This window comes from Rattus norvegicus, chromosome 11 (genome assembly GCF_021556685.1).
Source record: "Rattus norvegicus strain SHRSP/BbbUtx chromosome 11, alternate assembly SHRSP_T2T, whole genome shotgun sequence".
Lineage (NCBI taxonomy): Eukaryota > Metazoa > Chordata > Mammalia > Rodentia > Muridae > Rattus > Rattus norvegicus.
The window spans coordinates 17,964,911-17,988,857 of NC_141544.1; positions in this window are offsets into that span (position 1 = coordinate 17,964,911).

Consider the following 23,947-nt stretch of genomic DNA (forward strand, 5'->3'; position numbering starts at 1 on the left):
CACATTGCTGTTCATCACCAAAAGAAGTCAGGACTTGATCTCAAGCAGGTCTGGAAGCAGAAGCTAATGCAGAGGCCATAAAGAGATGTTACTTACTGGCTTGCTTCCCCAGGCTTTCTCAGCTTGCTGTCCTATAGAACCCAAGACTACCAGCCCGGGGATGGCTTCACACACTGGATCACTTGAACATGCCTTACAGCTGGTTCTCACAGAGGGATTTCCTCAGCTGAGGCTCCTTTCTGTGTGACAACTCCAGCTTGTGTCAAGTTGACACCCAAATCCTGCCAGTACATGCTCATTTTTATCCACATTTATATTACTGGCTTTATATTCATCACACATATCAATCAAATTCTACACCCTAGGTACATTGGTACACCCATATGTTCATTTTTCTGTTCTCTTCACCTACAGGTGGCATGGTTGCATTTATGCCTGTTGGCCTGCTTGCCCGCCGGCCCGCTCCCCCGCTTGCCTGTTGGGAGCGATGCCCTGGAAGCCCTCCATTGTTGATGTTAAAATTAAGTACGACTAGGTTCATGGAAAATCCCCAGCCAGCTGCAGAAGACTAATACAAATCTGATGGTCAAAAAAAATAATTATATGATAAAGACATCCTGCTGACTAATAGATATGACAAACCTGTGACCTTTCTGACAAGCTGTCAACATCAGCCTACTCCCTGACCACACGAATATTGTGTCCTTGGCCTGCATAAATGTTTCTTACTTCCCTCCTCCCTCTGTAACCCATGTTATGGTATAAATTCAGTCTTGTGGGGAAAATAAAGTTGTCGCCTTGATCAGACTATTGTTTGGCGTCCTTCTTCGCGTCCCTTTTCCTGCTTGCCTGCCCACCTGCCTGCCCGCCTGCCTGCCCGCCTGCCCGCCTGCCCGCCTGCCCGCCTCGCCGTTGTGAAGGGAGCATGTATACCATATTTTGTTCTAGCAAAGAATCGCCTGGATTGATATGTCTGGTTCACAAGTTTAACTCATCATGGACAAACGTCTCATGGATTAAAGCTTTAGATTCTGCATTAGAAGGCAAACATCATAGGGGTTTTGTGCTGTTGCTATCAAGATGAAATAAGTAGGTCCTAAAGAGCCTAAGTGATTGAAACCCGATCTCTCATTATCCAACAGCCATTTTATCACTGCACCTAAACTAGTGACTTCACAGAGTAACCATGTACTGGTTTTTAGAGTCATTAAATATACTAGTATTGATATTTAGTAAGTATCCTCAATGTTCCCTAAAACACGAATATACCATTTATATGAAAGAGGCATAAACTCTGTGTTATAAATCATTTGTAGGGATTATTGTTTTATAATAAATAAGATCAATATAATATGATAGACCCATCTTTGCTTATCTGTAGTCATTTTGAGTGTATTAAGATAGGAGGTTGAAAACCTGAAACACTATAGAGTGTCTCCATGAGAATAAAGGGAACTGGAAGAATCTAGATGAGGCCGGGCAACAAGAAGACAGGTTTTGGCACAAACATGGAGTGCGGAGGAGGTCATGAAGGAAATGCCATGAGTAAAAGGCAAGGATTACAAAGTAAAAGAGGGTTTCTTAGGTTGCATTACTTCTCTTTAGGAAAGGCAATGGACTGAATCAGTCTTCTAAGAATGAAAGTATGCATGGACCGAAAACAGCAACCACGCATACAAGACGTGACAGTCAGCTTCTATTTCATAATTTTAAAAAACGTTTTAAATGTATCGAAATTATTTTCTAACTACCAATTACAAAATAAAAGACCCCTTTTTTCCCTGTAAACTACACAGGCATTTTCATGGCAGCAGGAACCTTTTGAAGGGAACAAACCTTTGTAATTCATAGGTGCCTGTTTTTAGTCCTCACTTTAGCATGGTTATCAAAAATATTTCTAATTCTGTATTAAGTACAAAATTATTATATAATCAGTTTGTTACCTGGAGGATGGATTATGACTTTATGATTTTTGGAGTTTTAAACAAGCTTCAAATGAAATGCCTGCTTAGCTACAAAACCCACCTAGCTGCATTTGTTGTTTACTGTTTTAGAATATTACAAACTCTACAGAGCTTTAAAACTTCTGTGGTATGTGTCACCTTGTCAGAAACCTAGGATGTTGAAACTGGAGGGTAGGAAAGAATAAAAGTGTGAATAATCCCAGGAGACATTCAAGAGCAATGCAACACAAATAAGGTTAGCAGTGAGTTTCCAAACGACAAATAGGACTCAATTTAGGGTGGGACATTGGCTATTGGATTATGATGAAAACATGGACACATTTTCCATTTAATGAAGATACATGTAAATTATTGTTTCTTTCTTAAAATTTATGTTATGTTTTTCCTTCCTGCATTCATATTTATGAAGAGTTTTGTGTTTGGCAACAACATAGGCCAGATGAGGACTCGGGATCTTGTGAAACAGGAGTTACAGACAGCTATGCACCACCCCGTGAGTGGGTAGAAATTAAACCTGAGTCCTCTGCAAGATCAGCAAGTGCTTTTAGCTCCTGAGCCATCTCTCAGATCCCCATTTACCTTTCTCATCCTTCAGGTTAATGATACTATTGAAGCACTTGAATGTATTAATATAGTCAAATATACATATCATTAGAATCTCTAATATTGATAGAATCATAATATACTATCAAAACATGTGCTCGTGTGTGTATGTATGCACGTGAGTTCACGGGTGTGTGTGTGTGTACAAGGTCATGCGTGTGCTTAGAGGCTGGAATTCAATCTGCCTTGTGGTCACTGAGGAAATGCCAATTATTATTTTCTAGATAGAACCTCTTGCTGGGACACAAGGCTCACTGTTTAGCTGAGGTGACTGGTCAGGGACCTTGCTGTTTCTTCTTACCAAGCATTAGATTTACAAAAGCATGGCACCACATTGAGCTTCTGAGCTTTCCTTTTCTCCATGCGTGCTGCTGAAGGAGCTTGGGTCCTCAAGCATGCATGTCCAGCCAACCTTGTTTTCCTCTCGGTCTCTATCCTGCTTGTTTTCTAAGAGTTCATTCTTTTATTTTTATTTTTTGTTATCTATAAGTTGTTTCAAATTTTGAGAACTAATGGAATTCCTAATCTCCATGTCAGATACTTGCATTTAGTCTGTGTCTTCTCAATGGTGTATGCATTAAGACTCGGCATTCCCACAAATGGACACTTCCCTCTTTCTGTTATCTGTTTGTTGGTTGGTTTTTATTCTTTAATCCTTTTTTAAAGTCCACTTTTTAATACTCCTCCAGGTCTGAACCCCTACTCCCATATCTCCCTCACCCCTTTCTACAAGAGAATATTCCCACCCCCACCCCACCCCACCAGATCTCCCCACTCCTTAGGGCCTCAAGTCTCTCAGGGCTTAGATGCATGGTCTCTCACTGAGGCCAGACCAGGCAGTCTTCTGTTGTATGTGTTGGGGGCCTCATATCAGCTGGTGTATGCTGCTTGGCTGGGAGTGCAGTGTCTGAGAGATCTCAGGGGTCTAGGTCAGTTGGGACTGCTTGTCTTCCCCTGGGGCCGCCCTCCTCCTCAGCTTCTTCCAGCTTTTCCCCAACTCAACCACAGGAGTCCCTGGCTTCTGTCCATTGTTTGGGTGCTAGTATCTGCATCTGACTCTTTTAGCTGCTTTTGGGCCTCTCAGAGAGTAGCCATGCTAGGCTCTTGTCTGCAAGCATGCTATAGCTTCAGTAACAGTGTCAGGCCCCAGAGGCCTTTATTTTTTGAGCTGGATCTCAATTTGGGCCTGTCACTGGGCCTCCTCCTCTCATGCTCTTCTCCATTTTTGTCCTTGCAAATCTTTCAGACAGGAACAATTCTGGGTCAGAGATTTTTGACTGTGCATTGGCAATCCTATTCCTTCACTTGATGTCCTGTCCCTATCTGGAGTTGGACTCTACAAGTTCCCTCTTCCAACCATAGAGCACTCCATCTAAGGTCCCCTCTCTTTGAGTCCTGAGAGTCTCTAACATCCCAGGTCTCCACATTTTACCTCCCGAAGTTGCCTGTTTCCATTCTTTCTGCTGGCCCTCAGGGCTTCAGTTCTGTTCCCCTATCAACACTCCCTCCCACCAATGCCTGACCATGTTCCCCCCTTCCCCTCCCTGTTCCCTCTCCCACCCAGGTTCCTCCCTCTCTCTGGTCCCTGTGATTTCTTTCTTCTCACTCAAAAGTGGGCTTAAGGCAATCTTGCTTGTGCCCTTTGGCTTACACTTCTTGAGTTGTGAAGATACATTTAATGGTTCTGCACCTAAGATTGTCAAGTTTCCCAATATTTTGTATGGATCTCCATTATTTTTGCAAGGGGAGCAGTCAGAGACTTTGATCATGAGCTAGGTACTACAGACTCAACACACCCATCAGGGATTTATAATTCAGTTATACAGTTAAATTGTGTCCATTCGACCTTAAAGAATAGAAGTAATATACCACCTGGACTATGCTTGTTATTGAAATAGAGAAGAAATGGCTAAAGATAATGCAAATACTAGCCTGGTCCACAAGTGGTTTTAGTATTCAACAGTTTCTCCTGTCCTCTCCCCATGAAAGAGTAAAAGGATGTTTCTATAAATTTCCGATTTCCAAAATTAGCCCTTCCTTTTGGTTGATTTAGTTTTTCCTCTTCTCCTTTGGCATCTTCTTTACTAAATCCTGCTTTATCCTCCGATGCTTGTTTGGAATCTATACCTCGGCACTGGGCTCTAAATGGTTTACTTATACAGGGCTGAAGGAAATCTTGCTAACTTAACGTAGTTCTACATGGTGGCACAGACAGGTCAGGTTTTATATGACCATAGCTCTGAACAAGTTTATTCAGTCTCAAACTCTTCACCCTGTAATTTTACATAGCAGTGGCATTTCCCAATTTTTACCCTCTGTTCTCGTTAGGCATGTGCTTCATTCTTCAATACTTTAATACAGTGGCCTAGTTGTCCTCAGAGTCTTTGATGTCATAATCTCCATTATAGAAGTAATATTGTGCTATGCATTTATATTTTTATTTTATTTATCTTTTCTTTGATAATTTCATACTTGTATGTATCTTAAGAATTCATAATCATTGTGAGCTCATATAAAATACACACAATCTAGGTATTTTATCTACAATCCATAAGCCTAGATTGGTCAGGTTTAGCACAATATTAACACAGTCCCCAGCTCTAAAGTTCCTTGTTACTGGCTGTTTCTCTTGGTCACATGATCATAGTCCATCACCTTTCATGGCAGCCTCATCCAACTCTTTCTTCATTTTTCTTTTCCCTCTATCTGCAACTCCTTCCTTTGATCTTCAAGTCCCACCTTTTCCCCTCCACTGCTCTAGAATTTTATTTACCAGTTAAATTAGAGAGCAAGGTTCACATAGCATCACTTGGGGTATGTACTATTTGCTCTTTGGGGCAACCACATCTCGAGAAGCCAGTATTTATCATTAGAATACAAGCAGAATCAGACCAATCCACTACTTGTATGCAATGTACTTTACTCACATCCACCTTGTCCCCCACCTGCAACTTCTTCCCGACTCCACGACTGCTCCCTCCCAACTTCATATGCTCTATTTTTTTCCTTATAATCCATTGAGTATAAATAGTTCTGTCTGAAAGCAAATAGGCAGAAGGAGTCTTGTTTGAAGCATGAAAAACATGAGCAGCTACACCCTGAAAAAAGATGGACTTACTTTCTCTAGAAAGTATTAGCTGTGAGTACCTCTAAACTAAAAGTGGATCTACAAATGTCCTCCCCAAGCCATGGTGAAACTTTAATCGTCCAGCACTTGCTTAGGTTTTCTCCAGGCAACTACAGTTGTGAGTTCATGTGTACAACAGACTTGTCATTACCAGGAGTCTCTATTTACCAACAGTGTTCTTCTAGCCTATACAATCTTTTATTCTGTTTCTTCTGCGACGTTTCCTTAGCTGTGGCAGTAGAAATTGAGTCTCTAGTGTATAACTTAATACTAAGCAATAGTGTAAAGAATTAATGTGCCTGAGGAAATGTCTTCAAAATAAAAATGTATTATGATTAGTAGAGCAAATTCAAACCATAAACTTGTTCATGATTTTAATGAGTGATAGAAGTTTGTCAGGCAGTTTTGAGGTCAGGACAATTTTTTTCCTTGTCCAGAAGCCAGAAATGTCCTTGATTTGGTCTTGCCCCCCAAAATGACAGAAGGGGTTCTGTTTTGAGTCTTGCTTTCTTCTTCTGTCATCTAAAGCTTTTACATGTAATTTCATAAGAAAAGTCCTTAAACTCACCCTCTTGTTCCTTAATTTTACTCTGAGAATTTCTTGGTGCAAAAGACTCAGAAACTCCTGGCTTGAGCCATTGATTTGTGCTTTCAGACTTGAGATAAGAAATCCCTCATCATCACAGACAACCACCTATACTCCATTTCATTAGTAACTAAATTTTTTGCTTCATTTCTGATGGATTTGAAATTTGCTTGTAACCGACAAGAGCAGTCAGTAAGAATTTGTAGAATGAATATATTTATATACAATTAATTAATTATATGTTATATGCAATATATGTAACTACTATCCTTAACTTTAATGTGATGAAGAGAATGTAAACATTATCTTCTAGTCATTAAAATAATTAAAATTAGCATATAACTCATGTAATTAGAAAGGGATCCTCCCTGCTTAGCTGCTGCTAGGTGATCCATTTGATTCCAATGCTTTATTATTCTTAATAGCCCCACTGTTAACCTATTTAAGGTTCGGAGAATAGGCAATGGAGTAAATTGTGAGTGTTCAGCTTTGAAATGCTGCTCCAAAGACCTTAATCAACAATTATTGATTTTAAGTCTAGGGGGAGGTCAGCCACAGTCATGTGCATTAATATTTATTAAAAGTTGTAGGCAAGGTATAATAAAAATTAGATTGTCTATTTATCTGCATTTAGATGGTAACAAAATTAGGCTATAAAAGCACCCATAGTTGATTTCAGTTCTTTTCTTTAGTGTATTGTGGCCAGCTTCTGTGGCTGCCTTGTGAGTGAATGCGGGGGTGGTGTTTGCATGAATCAGTCCTGATCACAAGACCCAAGCATGTTTAGTAAAAAACCTAAGTGAAGAGACAAACAGTTTATACGAAGGAGCAGCAATGCTGGCTGCATTCCCGGTACTGCACTTTTGACTTTTCTCCTTCTTTAGGGGACCTTTGGGAATATTGATTTTGTTAGAAGACTACTATGGGTGACAAAGAAAAGAAATTTAGAATGATTCCACACATGTAGGTATTCTGTATAATTTAAATATATTCAAGTCTAATGAGGGGAGGAACATCCACTTTGAGTTCTATGACTGTGAAAGGATTACAAATAAAAAAGGAAGAGGTAAGAAAGAATAAAAGAAGGGAATTAGGAAGCATGTAATATGGAAAGAAATCCTATTTTTTAACCTCTCAATACTAATTAGAGTTCACTGTCACTGTAAAAGACAGAAACTACACAGAAAGGATACTATAAACATACTATGTGCTGACTGGTTCGTGGCCATTGTTGTTACACTGGGCCAAGGGGCAGAGATGTAGATTAATTATACCTTTCTGCCCTTTGCTGCCTTTGAAAGAATGGTACTTAAATTTGTTTCTAACATTCCCATCTTTCTCCCAGCTATAGGGACTGTACCTTCACAGATGATATCATCAGGAATGCTGGCAACTCTAAGTACTGCTGAAAGGCACCTACCCCTATGATCATGAGAAGTGAGGCTATTTTGCTCTTTGAGCAATAAGAAATTGGTGCTTTCCTGAGATTTTCTTCATGACATTAAAGATAAACAATTATTAAATTGGTGATAGAAACATTCTCATCACGATGTTAGCCTTAATGCAATGACAGTAACATTTCAAGCAACTATTGAATATCTATTGGATGTCACTGAGTATCTGGATGTCACACAAAGAATTTAAAGGGTGTCAGGAACTAAATTTAACATATCTTGACAAGTAGTAGACAATAACTTTTGCTCTACAAGTTGAGAAATTTGTAATGGTTAAACTTAGCAGCAGGCAAAAAATGCAGTATAAATATTCAAATCCAGATGAGCAGATGGATCCACAGAAGTCATGGATCAGAGAATAGAGTATTTGTAACAGAGGTTGTCTAACTGACCTACTTATCTTTTTCCTATGTACATAACCCTACTATAATAATTGAATCATTAATAGGTAATGTTGATTATAATATATATATATATATATATATATATATATATATATATATATACCACTTTTGCATTCTGATATAAATAAGAATTACATTGTTAATATGCTTGGTCCATTTTTCATTATTCTTCAAGAAACCAGAATAATTTTAATTTATATTATAGCCTAATTGCAATCATGAATGTGCATTAGGCATTCTAATTCCTTCTGGAAAGTAATCTGATATGGAATAATGGTTGTTCTTGGCTTTACCTTAATGACTTCTACTCCAAGAAAGTCTTTTTAAGTTAATAAAAGAGTTCTATTTCCCAGACATGTTCCATTATGCTCTAGCAGGCTTTGTGTTTCTTTGTGGTATTATTGTTAATAGATATTTGGTACAGCTTGATAAGCCAACTCAATTCTACCTTGTATACACAATACAATGATCCATTCACTTTGTGATGCACTGATGATTTTTGCTCTAAGTATAGATGCTACTACTAATAAATCAGAGTAGAAGAAGATGGGCTTGGTGGATTTTGTTTATTTGTATTTGATGTGTGTGTGTGTGTGTGTGTGTGTGTGTGTGTGTGTGTTAGTGAGTAAGCATGCTGAGACAGTGAAAGCCAGAACCAAATACCAAGCCAAACACCAAGAACCAAAGTAGCACCTTTGACACTAGGTAAAGAGAAAATTTATCATGTGTTTCAGCTTTCAGAGTTTTGGGATTCAGAAAAGAAAGTATTAAAAATATGAAGATACTGAAATATCTTTCCAAAGGACAGTGTGTGTGTGTGTGTGTGTGTGTGTGTGTGTATGCATATTTATTGTGAATGTAGTAGCTTTATTCAGACCCCAAATTTTTGCTTAGGCCCATAAAAATAAATCCAAATTTTGTAACATTTAAGTCCTAAACATTTTTTACATTACACCCTGAAAGACTTGGTTAGAAATTAGAGAACCTTGCTGATCCCCGCCCTCAGCTCACTGCTCCCAAACCCCATGGGAGAGAGAGCTCACCACCCGGACAGGTGGGCACTCCTGAGACTGCAGAGCGGGAGAGACCACCAACACTGACCACCCCTGCCCACATCTCTGGCCCAAGAGGAAACTGTATACTGCCTCTGGGAACTGGAAGATAGGGGCCCTGGAGCTGCAGGTCCCCTGCGCTCCAGACACCACCCGGACCTGAAGGGACCAGATCAACAGTTCTCTGCACCCAAGTCCCGTGGGAGGGAGAGCTAAACCTTCAGAGAGGCAGACACGCCTGGGAAGCCAGAAGAGACTACATTCTGCCCACATTTCTGACTCCAGAGGAAAACACCTAATGCCATCTGGGTCCCCAGTGCATGGGGGCTCCCGGAAAAGGCAGCGCAGGCCCTCCTGGTTGCCACCATCACGAAGAGCTCAAAAGCAACACACCATGAGCAAACTTAAGCCACAGGACCACAGGTAAGATCAACTTTTCTGCTCCAAGCAACCTGACTGGTGGTCTCAGGATACAGGCCCACAGGAATAGCTGAAGACCAGTACAGGAAAAACTACACACCCGAAAGCAGAACACTCTGGTCCCATAACCGGCTCAAAGAAAACAGGAAAACAGTTCTACAGCACTCCTGACACACAGGTCTATAGGACAGTCTAGCCACGCTCAGAAATAGCAGAACAAAGTAACACCAGAGATAATCTGATGCCAAGAGGCAAGCGCAGGAATCCAGGCAACAGAAACCAAGACAACACGGCATCATCAGAGCCCAATTCTCCCACCAAAGCAAACACTGAATATCCAAACACACCAGAAAATCAAGATCTAGATTAAAAATCATATTTGATGATGATGCTGGAGGACTTCAAGAAAGACATGCAGAACTCCCTTAGAGAAATGCAGGAAAACATAAATAAACAAGTAGAAGCATATAGAGAGGAATCACAAAAATCCCTGAAAGAATTCCAGGAAAACACAATCAAACAGTTGAAGGAATTAAAAATGGAAACAGAAGCAATGTAGAAAGAACACAGGGAAACAACCGTGGATATAGAAAACCAAAGGAAGAGACAAGGAGCCTTAGATACAAGCATCACCAACAGAATACAAGAGATAGAAGAGAGAATCTCAGGAGCAGAAGATTCCATACAAATCATCAACACAACTGTCAAAGCTAATGTAAAACGGAAAAAGCTACTGGTCCAAAACACACAGGAAATCCAGGACTCAGTGAGAAGATCAAACCGAAGGATAATAGGTATAGAAGAGAGTGAAGACTCCCAGCTCAAAGGACCAGTAAATATTTTCAACAAAATCATAGAAGAAAACTTCCCTAACCTAAAGAAAGAGATGCCAATAAACATATAAGAAGCCTACAGAACTCCAAGTACATTAGACCAGAAAAGAAACTCCTCCCATCACACAATAGTCAAAACACAAAATGCACAAAATAAAGAAAGAATATTAAAAACAGTAAGGGAAAAACGTCAAGGAACATATAAAGGCAGACCTATCAGAATCACACCAGACTTCTCGCTAGAGACTATGAAAGACAGAGGATCCTGGACAGATTTCATACAGACCCTAAGAGAACACAAATGCCAGCCCAGGTTACTGTATCCTGCAAAACTCTCAATTAACATAGATGGAGAAACCAAGATATTCCATGACAAAACCAAATTTACACAATATCTTTCTACAAATCCAGCACAACAAAGGATTATAAATGGTAAAGTCCAACATAAGGAGGCAAGCTACACCCTAGAAAAAGCAAGAAACTAATACTCTTGGCAACAAAACAAAGAGAAGAAAAGCACACAAACATAACCTCACATTCAAATATGAATATAACAGGAAGCAATAATCACTATTCCTTAATATCTCTCAACATCCATGGTCTCAACTCCCCAATAAAAAGACATAGATTAACAAACTGGATAAAAAAAAAGAGGACCCTGCATTTTGCTACCTACAAGAAACACACCTCAGAGACAAACACAGACACTACCTCAGAGTGAAAGGCTAGAAAACAACTGTACAAGCAAATGGTCTGAAGAAGCATGCTGGAGTAGCCATTCTAATATCGAGTAAAATCGATTTTCAACTAAAAGTCATAAAAAAGATAAGGAAGGACACTTCATATTCATCAAAGAAAAATCCACCAAGATGAACTCTCAATCCTAAATATCTATGCTCCAAATACAAGGGCACCTACATACATAAAAGAAACCTTACTAAAGCTTCAAACACACATTGCATCTCACACAATAATAGTAGGAGATTTCAACAGCCCACTCTCATCAATGGACAGGTCATGGAAACAGAAATTAAACAGAGACATAGACAGACTAAGAGAAGTCATGAACCAAATGGACGTAACAGATATTTATAGAACATTCTATACTAAAGCAAAAGGATATACATTCTTTTCAGCACCTCAGGGTACTTTCTCCAAAACTGACTATATAATTGGTCATAAAACAGGCCTCAACAGATACAGAAAGATAGAAATAATCCCATACGTCCTATCAGAACACCACGGGCTAAAGCTGGTCTTCAATAACAAGAAGGGAAGAACGCCCACATATACATGGAAGTTGAACAATGCTCTACTCAATAATAACCTGGTCAAGGAAAAATAGTGAAAGAAATTAAAGACTTCTTAGAATTTAATGACAATGAAGGTGCAACATACACAAACATATGGGACACAATGAAAGCTGTGCTAAGAGGAAAATTCATAGCTCTGAGTGCCTGCAAAAGAAACAGGAGAGAGCATATATCAGCAGCTTGACAGCACACCTAAAAGTTCTAGAACAAAAAGAAGCAAATACACCCAGGAGGAGTAGAAGGCAGAAAATAACCAAGTAGAAACAAAAAGGACCATAGAAAGAATCAACAGAGCCAAAAGTTGGTTCTTTGAGAAAATCAACAAGATAGATAAACCCTTACCAAGATTAAGGAGAGGAAAGAGAGAGTGGGTACAAATTAACAAAATCAGAAATGAAAAGGGAAACATAACTACAGAATCAGAGAAAATTCAAGAAATCATCAAATCCTACTACAAAAGCCTACATTCAAGAAAACTTGAAAATCTGCAGGAAATGGACAATTTCCTAGACAGATACCAGGTACCGAAGTTAAATAAGGAACAGATAAACCATTTTAAACAACCCCATAACTCCTAAGGAAATAGAAGCAGTCATTAAAGGTCTCCCAACCAAAAAGAGCCCAGATCCAGACAGGTTTAGTGCAGAATTCTATCAGACCTTCATAGAAGTCCTCATACCAATACTATCCAAACTATTCCACAAAATTGAAACAGATGGAGCACTACCGAATTCCTTCTACGAAGCCACAATTACTCTTATACCTAAACCACACAAAGACACAACAAAGAAAGAGAACTTCAGACCAATTTCCCTTATGAATATCGACGCAAAAATACTCAATAAAATTCTGGCAACCCTAATCCAAGACCACATCAAAACAATCATCCACTATGATCAAGTAGGTTTCAACCCAGGCATGCAGGGATGGTTTAATATATGGAAAACTATCAATGTGATCCAATATAAAAAAACTGAAAGAATAAAACCACATGATCATTCCATTACATGCTGAGAAAGCATGTGACAAAATTCAACACCCCTTCATGACAACAGCCCTGGAAAGAATAGGAGTTCAAGGCCCATACCTAAACATAGTAAAAGCCATATACAGCAAACCAGTTGCTAACATTAAAGTAAATGGACAGAAACTTGAAGCAATCCCACTAAAATCAGGGACTAGACAAGGCTAACCACTTTCTCCCTACTTATTCAATGTAGTTCTTGAAGTTTTAGCCAGAGCAATCAGACAATAAAAGGAGATCAAGGGGTTACAGATTGGAAAAGAAGAAGTCAAAATATCACTATTTGCAGATGATATGATAGTATATTTAAGTGATCCCAAAAGTTCCACCAGAGAACTACTAAAGCTGATAAACAATTTCAGCAAAGTGGCTGGGTATAAAATTAACTCAAATAAATCAGTACCCTTCCTCTACACAAAAGAGAAACAAGCCGAGAAAGAAATTAGGGAAACGACAACCTTCATAATAGTCCCAAATAATATAAAATACCTCATTGTGACTTTAACCAAGCAAGTAAAATATCTGTACGATAAGAACTTCAAGCCTCTGAAGATAGAAATTGAAGATCTCAGAAGATGGAAAGGTCTCCCATGCTCATGGATTGGCAGGATTAACATAGTAAAAATGGCCATTTTACCACATTCAATCTATAGATTCAATGCAATCCCCATCAAAATACCAATCCAATTCTTCAAAGAGTTAGACAGAACAATTTGCAAATTCATCTGGAATAACAAAAAACCCAGGATAGCTAAAACTATTCTCAACAATAAAAGGACTTCAGGGGGAATCACTATCCCTGAACTCAAGCAGTATTACAGAGCAATAGTGAAAAAAACTGCATAGTATTGGTACAGAGACAGACAGATAGACCAATGGAATAGAATTGAAGACCCAGAAATGAACCCACACAACTATGGTCACTTGATTTTTGACAAAGGAGCCAAAACCATCCAATGGAAAAAAGATAGCATTTTCAGCAAATGGTGCTGTTTCAACTGGAGGTCAACATGTTGAAGAATGCAGATCGATCCATGCTTATCACCCTGGACAAAGCTTAAGTCCAAGTGGATCAAGGACCTCCACATCAAACCAGATACACTCAAACTAATAGAAGAAACAGTGGGGAAGCATCTTGAACACATGGGCACTGGAGAAAATTTCCTGAACAAAACACCAATGGCTTATGCTCTAAGATCAAGAATCAACAAATGGGATCTCATAAAACTGCAAAGCTTCTGTAAGGCAAAGGACACTGTGGTTAGGACAAAACGGCAACCAACAGATTGGGAAAAGATCTTTACCAACCCTACAACAGAGAGAGGACTTATATCCAAAACATACAAAGAACTCAAGAAGTTAGACTGCAGGGAGACACATAACCCTATTAAAAATGGGGTTCAGATCTAAACAAACAATTCATGGCTGAGGAATGACGAATGGCTGAGAAACACCTAAAGAAATGTTCAACATCTTTAGTCATAAGGGAAATGCGAATCAAAACAACCCTGAGATTTCACCTCACACCAGTGAGAATGGGTAAGATCAAAAACTCAGGTGACAGCAAATGCTGGCCAGGATGTGAAGAAAGAGAAACACTCCTCCTTTGTTGGTGGGATTGCAGACTGGTACAACCATTCTGGAAATCAGTCTGGAGGTTCCTCAGAAAATTGGACATTGAACTACCTGAGGACCCAGCTATACCTCTCTTGGGCATATACCCAAAAGATGCCCCAACATATAGCAAAGACACATACTCCACCATGTTCATAGCAGCCTTATTTATAATAGCCAGAAGCTGGAAGTAACCCAGATGGCCTTCAACAGAGGAATGGATACAGAAATATGGTATATCTACACAGTGGAATATTACACAGCTATCAAAACCAATGACTTTATGAAATTCATAGCCAAATGGAGGGAACTGGAAAATATCATCCTGAGTGAGTTAACCCAATCACAGAAAAACACACATGTTATGCACTCATTGATAAGTGGCTATTAGCCCAAATGCTTGAATTGCCCTAGATGCACAGAACACATGAAACTCAAGATGGATGATCAAAATGCGAATGCTTCACTGCTGCTTTAAAAGGCAAACAAGTATACCCTTGGAGGGAATAGGGAAGCAAACATTAAAACAGAGGCAGACGGAACACCCATTCAGAGCCTTCCCAACATGTGGCCCATACATATACAGCCACCCAATTAGGCAAGATGGATGAAGCAAAGTATTGCAGGCTGACAGGAACCGGATATAGATCTCTCCTGAGAGACACAGCTAGAATACAGCAAATACATAGGCGAATGCCATCATTAAACCACTGAACTGAGGACGGGACCCCGTTAAAGTCATCAGAGAAAGGTCTGGAAGAGCTTGAAAGGGCTCGAGACCCCATATGAACAACAATGCCAACCAACCAGAGGTTCCAGGGACTAAGCCACTACCCAAAGACTATACATGGACTGACCCTGGGCTCCAACCTCATAGGTAGCAATGGTTAGCATAGTAAGATCACCAGTGGAAGGGGAAGCCCTTGGTCCCACTAAGACTGAACCCCCAGTGAACATGATTGTTGAGGGGAGGGCAGTAATGGGGAGAGGATAGGGAGGGGAACACCCATACAGAATGGGAGGGGAGGGGCAAGGGGGATGTTTGCCTGGAAACCGGGAAAGGGAATAACAATTGAAATGTAAATAAGAAATACTCAAGTTAATAAAGAAAAAAAGAAATTAGAAATAAAGAGTTACTGACCCCACAATTTGAGAGATCAGTATCCAACAGGTAAGTAGAGAGGAAATAGAGAAGGACAAAACTTTACACTAAAGTACTATTCAGTAAATGCTACTTACTGGCTATGTAGGCCAGTGGCTATAATCTACCATCAGTAAGTCAGAGATAGAAGAAACACACTACCAACATTCATTTCTAAAATTCAAAGTGAACATCCCAGAATTAGAAGTACTTTTCCTTAGCTATATAGGTTCATTTGTTGAAAACTCAATAGTTGCATTTGCTTGCTTGTTACTTAATACTAAGGGCAAATCTATGTTCATTTCTCTCTAGCCAATCCCTCTTGTGTCATCCACTACCTTCTAAAACACTGAAAGACATTAGAGATGGTTTCTAAGAGTGCAGACAGCATCCATCATCATTTTTTTATTTAAATACCGCTTGGATAAAGTTTTAATTTTCTTGTTTCTGCTTCACACATTTAAGTGTATGAATGTACAAAATAGCATTCTCCTGCTCTATATTTGTATTATTCATGAATACATTGCATTTCTTAAATCTAGTTAAAATACTTTATAGTGACCTTGGCTTGGTATGCTTTCTGTCTATTCTGGATTATTACTTGTAATCCTTTTTTATTGTTATGGCTTTAAATTTTTAAAAGAAAAATAGTGGTCTCATTTCCAACTTAAAACTACTGTCAAAATGTATATGACAGACATCCAAGTAAGGCACACAAAATATGAAATGCGTTTTGTTAACACAATCTTGCTTCATGTTTTAATATATTTCCAAGGACATTTGCAAAATTGCCATCAGAAAATGAAATGGCAAATGGGCAATACTCAGCTAAAATGATTATAGCAAACTAACCAGGAATGTTATATAACACTTTAGCAACAAATTGAACTCATGCATACAAACTGTAATACTTTATATGTCAAGTTATTAATGAACATGCTCATTTTTGTCTCATGAAAACAATGAATAATTGGTATTCAGCAGAAGACATTTTAGCAAAACTGGAAAGCAGCCATTCTAAATTAGGCTATAGTCATTAAAGTTGATTCACAGCACTATATAATCCATCTGTCTACATTATCATCTCTTAATGTTAATTTTTTGCCAACAAAGGTCAAATTCTTGCACATACATTCTGTTTTAAATACATTTGTGTGTGTTTTCAAAAAATTTATAAAACTTTTGGTTCCTGATTGAGTATATCTTTTAAATATAGAAGAATATAAGCATCCCAGTTTTATATAAATGAAGCTTTGAAAAATCCTGACATATATAAATTTACCATATATTTTATTATATCTGTTCTATAATCTACAAATAAATTATATCAACTCATGTACATGTTATTTAGCTCAGTCATACTATTTATTCTCTATGTGATTCACTTAGAATATATTACACATTAGTTATCCATGTGACCTTAGATAAACTTTTCAAAAATTCTTAATTACTTCCACTTCCCTTGTAACTTTTTCCAGTGTATTATCATATTTTAATGACAATGACATTCTTGAAAATACTTTGTATACTTATGTCTTTAGCACGAAGTCAGAGCAAGAATGATAAAAGTTATAATTCAAAAATAACCACCCCGTCAAATATGTGACGGGGAGATGATTTGTGAAGATCATGTATGATATCTAACATGTCCATAACAAATTTAATAGAAAACAAAGTTTTAAAATACTTAAAATGTCAATACCCAACAAAAAAGAGATAGAACCTGTAAAGACCATATAGAGTGGATAGGCATGGCCCCGGTTGAAGGATGGGGCCACTCACTCACCTTAAATATGCTAATCCAAAGTTCCTCCTGTCAAAGGGAAATGCAGTGACAAAGAGTGGAGCAGAGACTGAAGGAAAGGCCATCCAGAGACTGCCCCACCTAGGGATCCATTCAATCTGCAGATACCGAACCCAGACATTATTGCTGATGCCAATAAGTGCTTCCTGATAGGAGCCTGATATAGCTGTCTCCTGAGAGGCTCTGCCAGACAAATACTCAGCTGACAAATACAGAGGCAGATGCTTACAGCCAAACATCAGACTGAGAACAAAATTATGGACCCCACTGTGGAAGTGAAGGGAAGGACTGAAGGAGCTGAAGGGGATTGCAACTCCATAGAAAGAACAACAATATCAACCAACCAGACCCCGCCCCTAATGTTCCCAGGGACTAAACCACTAACCAAAGTGGGTGACACATGGCTCCAGCTGGATATGAAGCAGAGGATGGCCTTATCGGGAGGGGAGCCCCTTGGTCCTATGGAGGGTCCATGACCCAGTGCAGGAGAATGCCAGGGTGCTGAGGCAGGAATAGGTGGGTGGGTGGGAGAGTACCCTCATAGAAGCAGGGGAAAGGGGAGGGAAAGGGATAGGGGGTTTGAGGAGGAGAAACTGAGAAAGGAGATAACATTTGAAATGTAAATAATCAATAAAAAATAAAAGAAATAAAATTTAGCAGTTTCATTCTATAGCTTCCCGTCTCACCTCTAACTCACGTTAGTCTTCTAGACCAAGCCATCCAAATGCTGAAATTACATGTTGAATCATGTAACTGAGCCTCAGAATCCAGTCATCTCAAATGTTTTAAAGTTCAAATGTAATCACTCAGATGAACACACACTCTCTTATGTGCATCCACTGTTGTGGGGACTGTTGATGGAGTGGGACCTATTGTAGGATGGAGAATACACAAAAAGTGACAAATCTATGAGCTCTCAAAGTAATGTCAGAAATCATAATTAACTGTGAAGGCAGAATAAGAGAGAAAGTAAGAAAAAAGTCACAGGCTATGAAAAGTCTCTCAATGATGAGGAAAAAATATGACTGTTGGAGTGGCGTTTTATGCGTGAAGGAAACACACAGAAAGCGTCAGAAAGAATTGCCTCAGGCAGAGGGAAATCCAGAACAAGAATGAATCTATTAATTCCAAATAAAAAACAGAAAGCACACCCAGGTCCAGAACAAAACAGGTCCAGTCTCAGAAGACAGAGAAGGCGTGGGAGGCAGTCTGATCAGCTGACTGGTGGCTATCTGGCAAATCTGGGAAACTTCCTTAGGAAAAAGAGAGGACAGAGAGAAACAGACAGAAGCTTTACCTAGGGATTGTATGGGACACCAAATTGGCATTTTCAACAAATTCCCTGGTGATTCTGATACCTATGACCCCTGACCACCATCTGGTAAGCAGGTGATCCCGGGCTGTGAGTTTAGACAAGTAGCATCACCTTTTTTTTTGTTTGTTTTGTTTTGTTTTGTTTTGTTTTTATTGCAGACTGTGTTGCAGAGTACAGATAGAGCCAGTGAGTGTAGTAGGCTCTGAACAAAGTTTGTATGGGGAAGTAGAAATTAAAATAAAGTATACAGCACAGGTTTGACTGTTGTTTCTTGAAAGCATGCTGAGAGCCTTCTAAGTTGTTTTTTAAATTTTTAAAAATATTTGTTTACTCTTATATGTACTGCTGTGCTCTTGTGTGTATATGTGCAAAATATGTTCATGCACGTGTATTTGTGTGAGTTTCCATGCGCACGTGTGTATAAAGACCAGAGGTCAGATGTCTTCCTCAGTTGCTCTCTAGCTTCTTGAGGAAACATAGTCTCTCCCATTCCAGAGAGGAGGAACTTCCAGACTTAGATAGAATGGTTGACCAACTAGCTTCATGAATCCTCCCCCAGTGTCTGACTCCTCAGTGCTTAGATTACAGACTGTTATTTGGTCTAATCTCTCACTTGGGTGCTGGAGATCAAACTCTGGTCTTCATGCTTGTACAGCAAGCACTGTACGGAATCATCTACCTTTCCACACTCTTCAAATACCCCAGCACATACCCACACTACTGTTATATCTGCCGCAATGGTTTCAGCCATTCAATGTAATGTTATGATGAGTAACGACTCATTTATGTCTGCGGTCATGCTTTTCTGTCTCTCTATATCTTGTTACTATTGTTCCTTCCTTACTAAGTTTATTTTCCATTAAGAGGACATATTTATAATGTAGCACTTTATCTCTTTTAATGTTTTTTATTATTGCATGCTTTATAATTTATTTTCTTTGGCTTTCCCTGAGGCTTAGAATATACAGCCCTAAGTTATATGACACAGAATGATTTAAAGAAGTAACACCTTGATATACCAAACACAGGGAAGGTTATTTTGTTGCTGTCTTGTTTTTTTTTTCCCGACTGGATATTTACTTCCCTGACACTTTGAAGTACAGTGACTTAGGACCTCATGTTTTTATGTCTTGGCTCCTACCTCTTTATCTCCAGCTTTATAAGCAGTTGCTTTTAGACAGTCAGTAGGGAATGCTGAGCTATGGGAAGCCACAAGTTTGTAAACCACTTTCTCTCCAAATTAACCTTGGCTGGATAACCTACTCTTAAGAAATTATCAAAGAGTGCAGCAGAAACTGAAGGAAAGACCATCCAGAGACTGCCCCACAAGGGATCCATCCCAACTGCAAACACGAAACCCAGACACTATTGCTGATGCCAAGAAGTGCTTACTGACAGGAGCCTGGAATAGCTGACCCCTGAGATGCTGTGCCAGAGTCTAACCAATACAGATGCAGATGTACACAGTCAACCAATGTACTGAGCACAGGGTCCCCAGGGGAGGAGTTAGGGAAAGGACTGAAGAAGCTGAAGGGGTTTGCAACCTCATAGGAAGAATAATAATATCAATCAATCAGACACCACCAGAGCTCCCAGACGACCATCCAAAGAGTACACATGGGGAGGACCCATGGCTCAAGTTGTACATGGAGCACAGGGTTGCCTTATCTGGCATCACTGGGAGGGGAGCTCCTTGAAGGCTTGATGACCCAGGGTAGGGGAATGCTAGGGTGCTAAGGCAGGAGTGGGTGTGGATGGGTAGGAAGCCTCCTCATAGAGGCAGGGGGAGGGGATAAGGGGTTTGTGGAGGGGAAACTGGAAAAGGGCACTACATTTGAAATGTAAATAAATGAAATAACCAGTAAAAAAAAATCGAAAGAAAAAGAAAATATCACATCTCTCTGATGCAAAGAGCTTTAAAAGACTAAGCCTGACTTAGTAGGCAAAACACTTCTCCATGACGGAAGTGGTATTTAAATCTGTAATGATTCTAAGTCCTTTCTGCCACAGTAGACATTTTGAGAAACTAAGTAACTCAAGATAGAAACTATAACGACTTAGAATATTATCACAATGAAAGATATAAGGAACGGACAAATTTTCAGCATATTCTGGAGATGAAAACTCTAGATGTGAGTTATGCTGAAAAAGGCAATGCTATTCACCCAAACGATACACAGAGCAGTTAAAAGAATGCCTAAAGAAGAAAGAAAAATTTGACTTCATAATTTTTCAATACTGATCAAATATACAAGTGAAACGATAGTGCCAGTATTTCACTACATGTAACTTGTTTTCAGTGAGCTCTAGAGAGCTTTAGAAATCACTGGCAGAGTTTCTTTAAATGTTTTTTTTAATGGGAAGCAATAAAAAAATATATCAGCTTGGAATATCAACAGCAATGACTTGGAAAAAATTTTAAAAACAAAATAAAAGTGAGATGGTAAACAAAAGACCACTAAATAGTTTTATCATGAGTAGTCTAAGCTTTTTGGCTAATATCCACTTATCAGTAAGTGCATACCATGTGTGTCCTTTAGGGTTTGGGTTACCTCACTTAGCATGATATTTTCTTGTTGCTTCCATTCCATCTAACTCACAGACCATGTGACGTTTAACAAGAAGGAAAGCCTAAGTGTGGATGGTTCAATCTATCTTAGAAGGGGGAACAAACTAATCCTGGGAGGCAGAGGGAGGGAGGAAAATGAGTGGGAGAAGGAAGGGGGAGAAAAAAAAGGAGGCACAGTCAGGTAAGGGACAGCCAGGATAGAAGCCAAAGGGCCAGGAGAATGAATAGAAACACGCATCAGTATAGCGTGGGAAACAGGTGGAACCTCTAAAAATCCCCAGATACCAGCGATGTGAAAGACTCCCAGGAACCAATGGGGATGACCTTAGCCAAAATGCCCAACAGTGGGGAGAGGGAACATGAAGAAACCACCTCATCTGGGGCCACCCAGCCATCTCAAAATTTTTGACTCAGAATTGTTACTGTCTAAAGGAAATGCATGAACAAAAATGGAACAAAGACTGAAGGAAAGCCCATCCAGAGACTGTCTCAACTTGCAATCCATCCCATGTTCAGGCACCAACCCCAACAAAATTTCTGCTGTCATGTGCTTGCAGATAGAAGCCTGGCATAGCGGTCCTGTGAGAAGCTCTACAAGCACCTGCCTGAGATAGATGCAGAAACTTACAGCTAAGAATTAGACTAAGCCCGGGGGCCCCTGTAGAAGAGTTAGAGGGAAAGACTTAGGAAACTGAAGGGAATCGCGACACCATTGGAAAAACAACAGTATCAAATAACCAGAAACCTCAGAGCACCCAGAGACTAAGGTACCTACCAAAGAACATACAGGGGCTGGTCTGTGGCCCCCGTTACGTATGTAGCAGAGGGTTGCCTTATCTGGCCTCAGTGGAAAGGGTTGTGCTTGGTCCTGTTGAGGCTTGATGCCCCAGAGAAGGGGGTGCTAGAGGGGTGAGGTGAGAGTGTGTGGGTGGGTGGGGACCACCCTCTTAGAAGTGAAGGGGAATGGATATCCATATGGATATGGGAGACCAGGAAATGGGAGAACATTTGAAATACAAATAAATAAAATAATTAATAAACAAACAACAATCGAACAAACATCCCCACTAAATAGTAGTTGCCCCATTGGAGAGGGAACACAGAGAATTCTAGGATATGAATTGTCACAGAACCCTTGAAAATTCAGTATTTGAAGATTGGTCAATTGTATTCAATGTTTCTGATTTTTTTAATAAAAAGTATAAGTGTTACCAAGGCAGTGTACCACTTTGATTAGAGCATTTTTTTAATCTCCTATCCTTTTTCTTGGTCCAGATGTGATGGTGAGGCTAATGAAGGGACTGTGAAGGAAACCTTGTTGTTTGATGTTCACAGATGAAGCACAGTAGGCTTTTACTTTTTTCTTAGCATATTGATTGAATCTTGCAGTTCCGTCAACACGCTGTGAGAAGGCAGATCTATTTGATATACTAGGTGCACATTTGGAAGACCACGCAGAGAAAAGCAGTGCCCCAAGCTCTGTCATGATCAATTTCTGAATCTGTAAGTGACAAGCCATTGGCTGATTCCAAACTACAAGCATCATGTTCTCTAACAGAGCATCTATAAATTGGTTCCAAAGAAATGACAAGCCATCACTGCAGTGTTCACTTTCCAAATTCAGGACTCAGGATCTGTGGTCGGAAAAAAACAACAGTATGGTATGATTCAAATGTATTTACATCAATATTTACAGGATAAACACTATGGTCAATGTAATAGTTATGTTTTAAGACATGGGCATTAGGATATGAACAAGTCATGAGAGCTCTGAACTCATGACTGGATGAATACAAAAGAAGCTTTACTAAGTGTTCTTATTTTGAATTCCTACTCTTCTGCTATATAAGTATGGGGCATCCTGATGGCTCTTTAGAGTCAGTAAGAACTGGCTCTCTTCAGACATTGAAACAGGACATGCCTTACTTTTGGATGCCCTACCCATTGTAACTGTAGAAACCAATTTTGTGTTATTTATGCATTATCCAATTTCAGGTAGTTTGTTACAATAGCAAAAGTGGACTAAGGCATAGTGTTTTCCTTTGGGATTTATAGATGATGTTTTGCTGCCACAGAAACTAGAATCTAGGCATAAGACTCAAGGAATAACTAACGGTTTGGTCTGACTGTGAAATAGAAGACAGAGAAGACCTTTGTAGAAATGGAAAGGAGTTAACATCCAAGGACCATAGAAACCTTTATGTGGGCTTTTGCTTTTGATTGTGCATGAAATAAGAGATTATAAAGGGTTCTGAACAGAACATTAATGTGCTCTGACTGATGTCAAGTCACATACTTGCTTGCTCTGAGGTGCCAACATTCTTTGTGTTTTCTTTTTTTCCTTTCTTTTTTGAAGGGAATCACAAAGCTAATACAGTAACTTGTTGCCTAGCAGTCAAATTCTCCCTCTTTTTTTCTAGAAATGTAACTCTAGGTGGGTAGCAATGACCATAACACACAACAGGCAATGCTGTGCTATCAAAGGGAAGGAAGTTGCTCACAGAAAACTATTAAGGGAGATATTCACATAGATGGCTTTCCTATCATTTATCTGTTTCCTAATTGTACTCAAGAAAAACGCATTTGGAAGCAAAAATATATTCACAGCTTTGCAAATTCTTATCTAAATTAAATACTTAAGAAGAGAAAAAGAAAAATCCTTGTAATCTCATATGTCTTAAACTTCGACTCAAGTGTTTTGCTTTGCGTATATGTCTGCCTTAC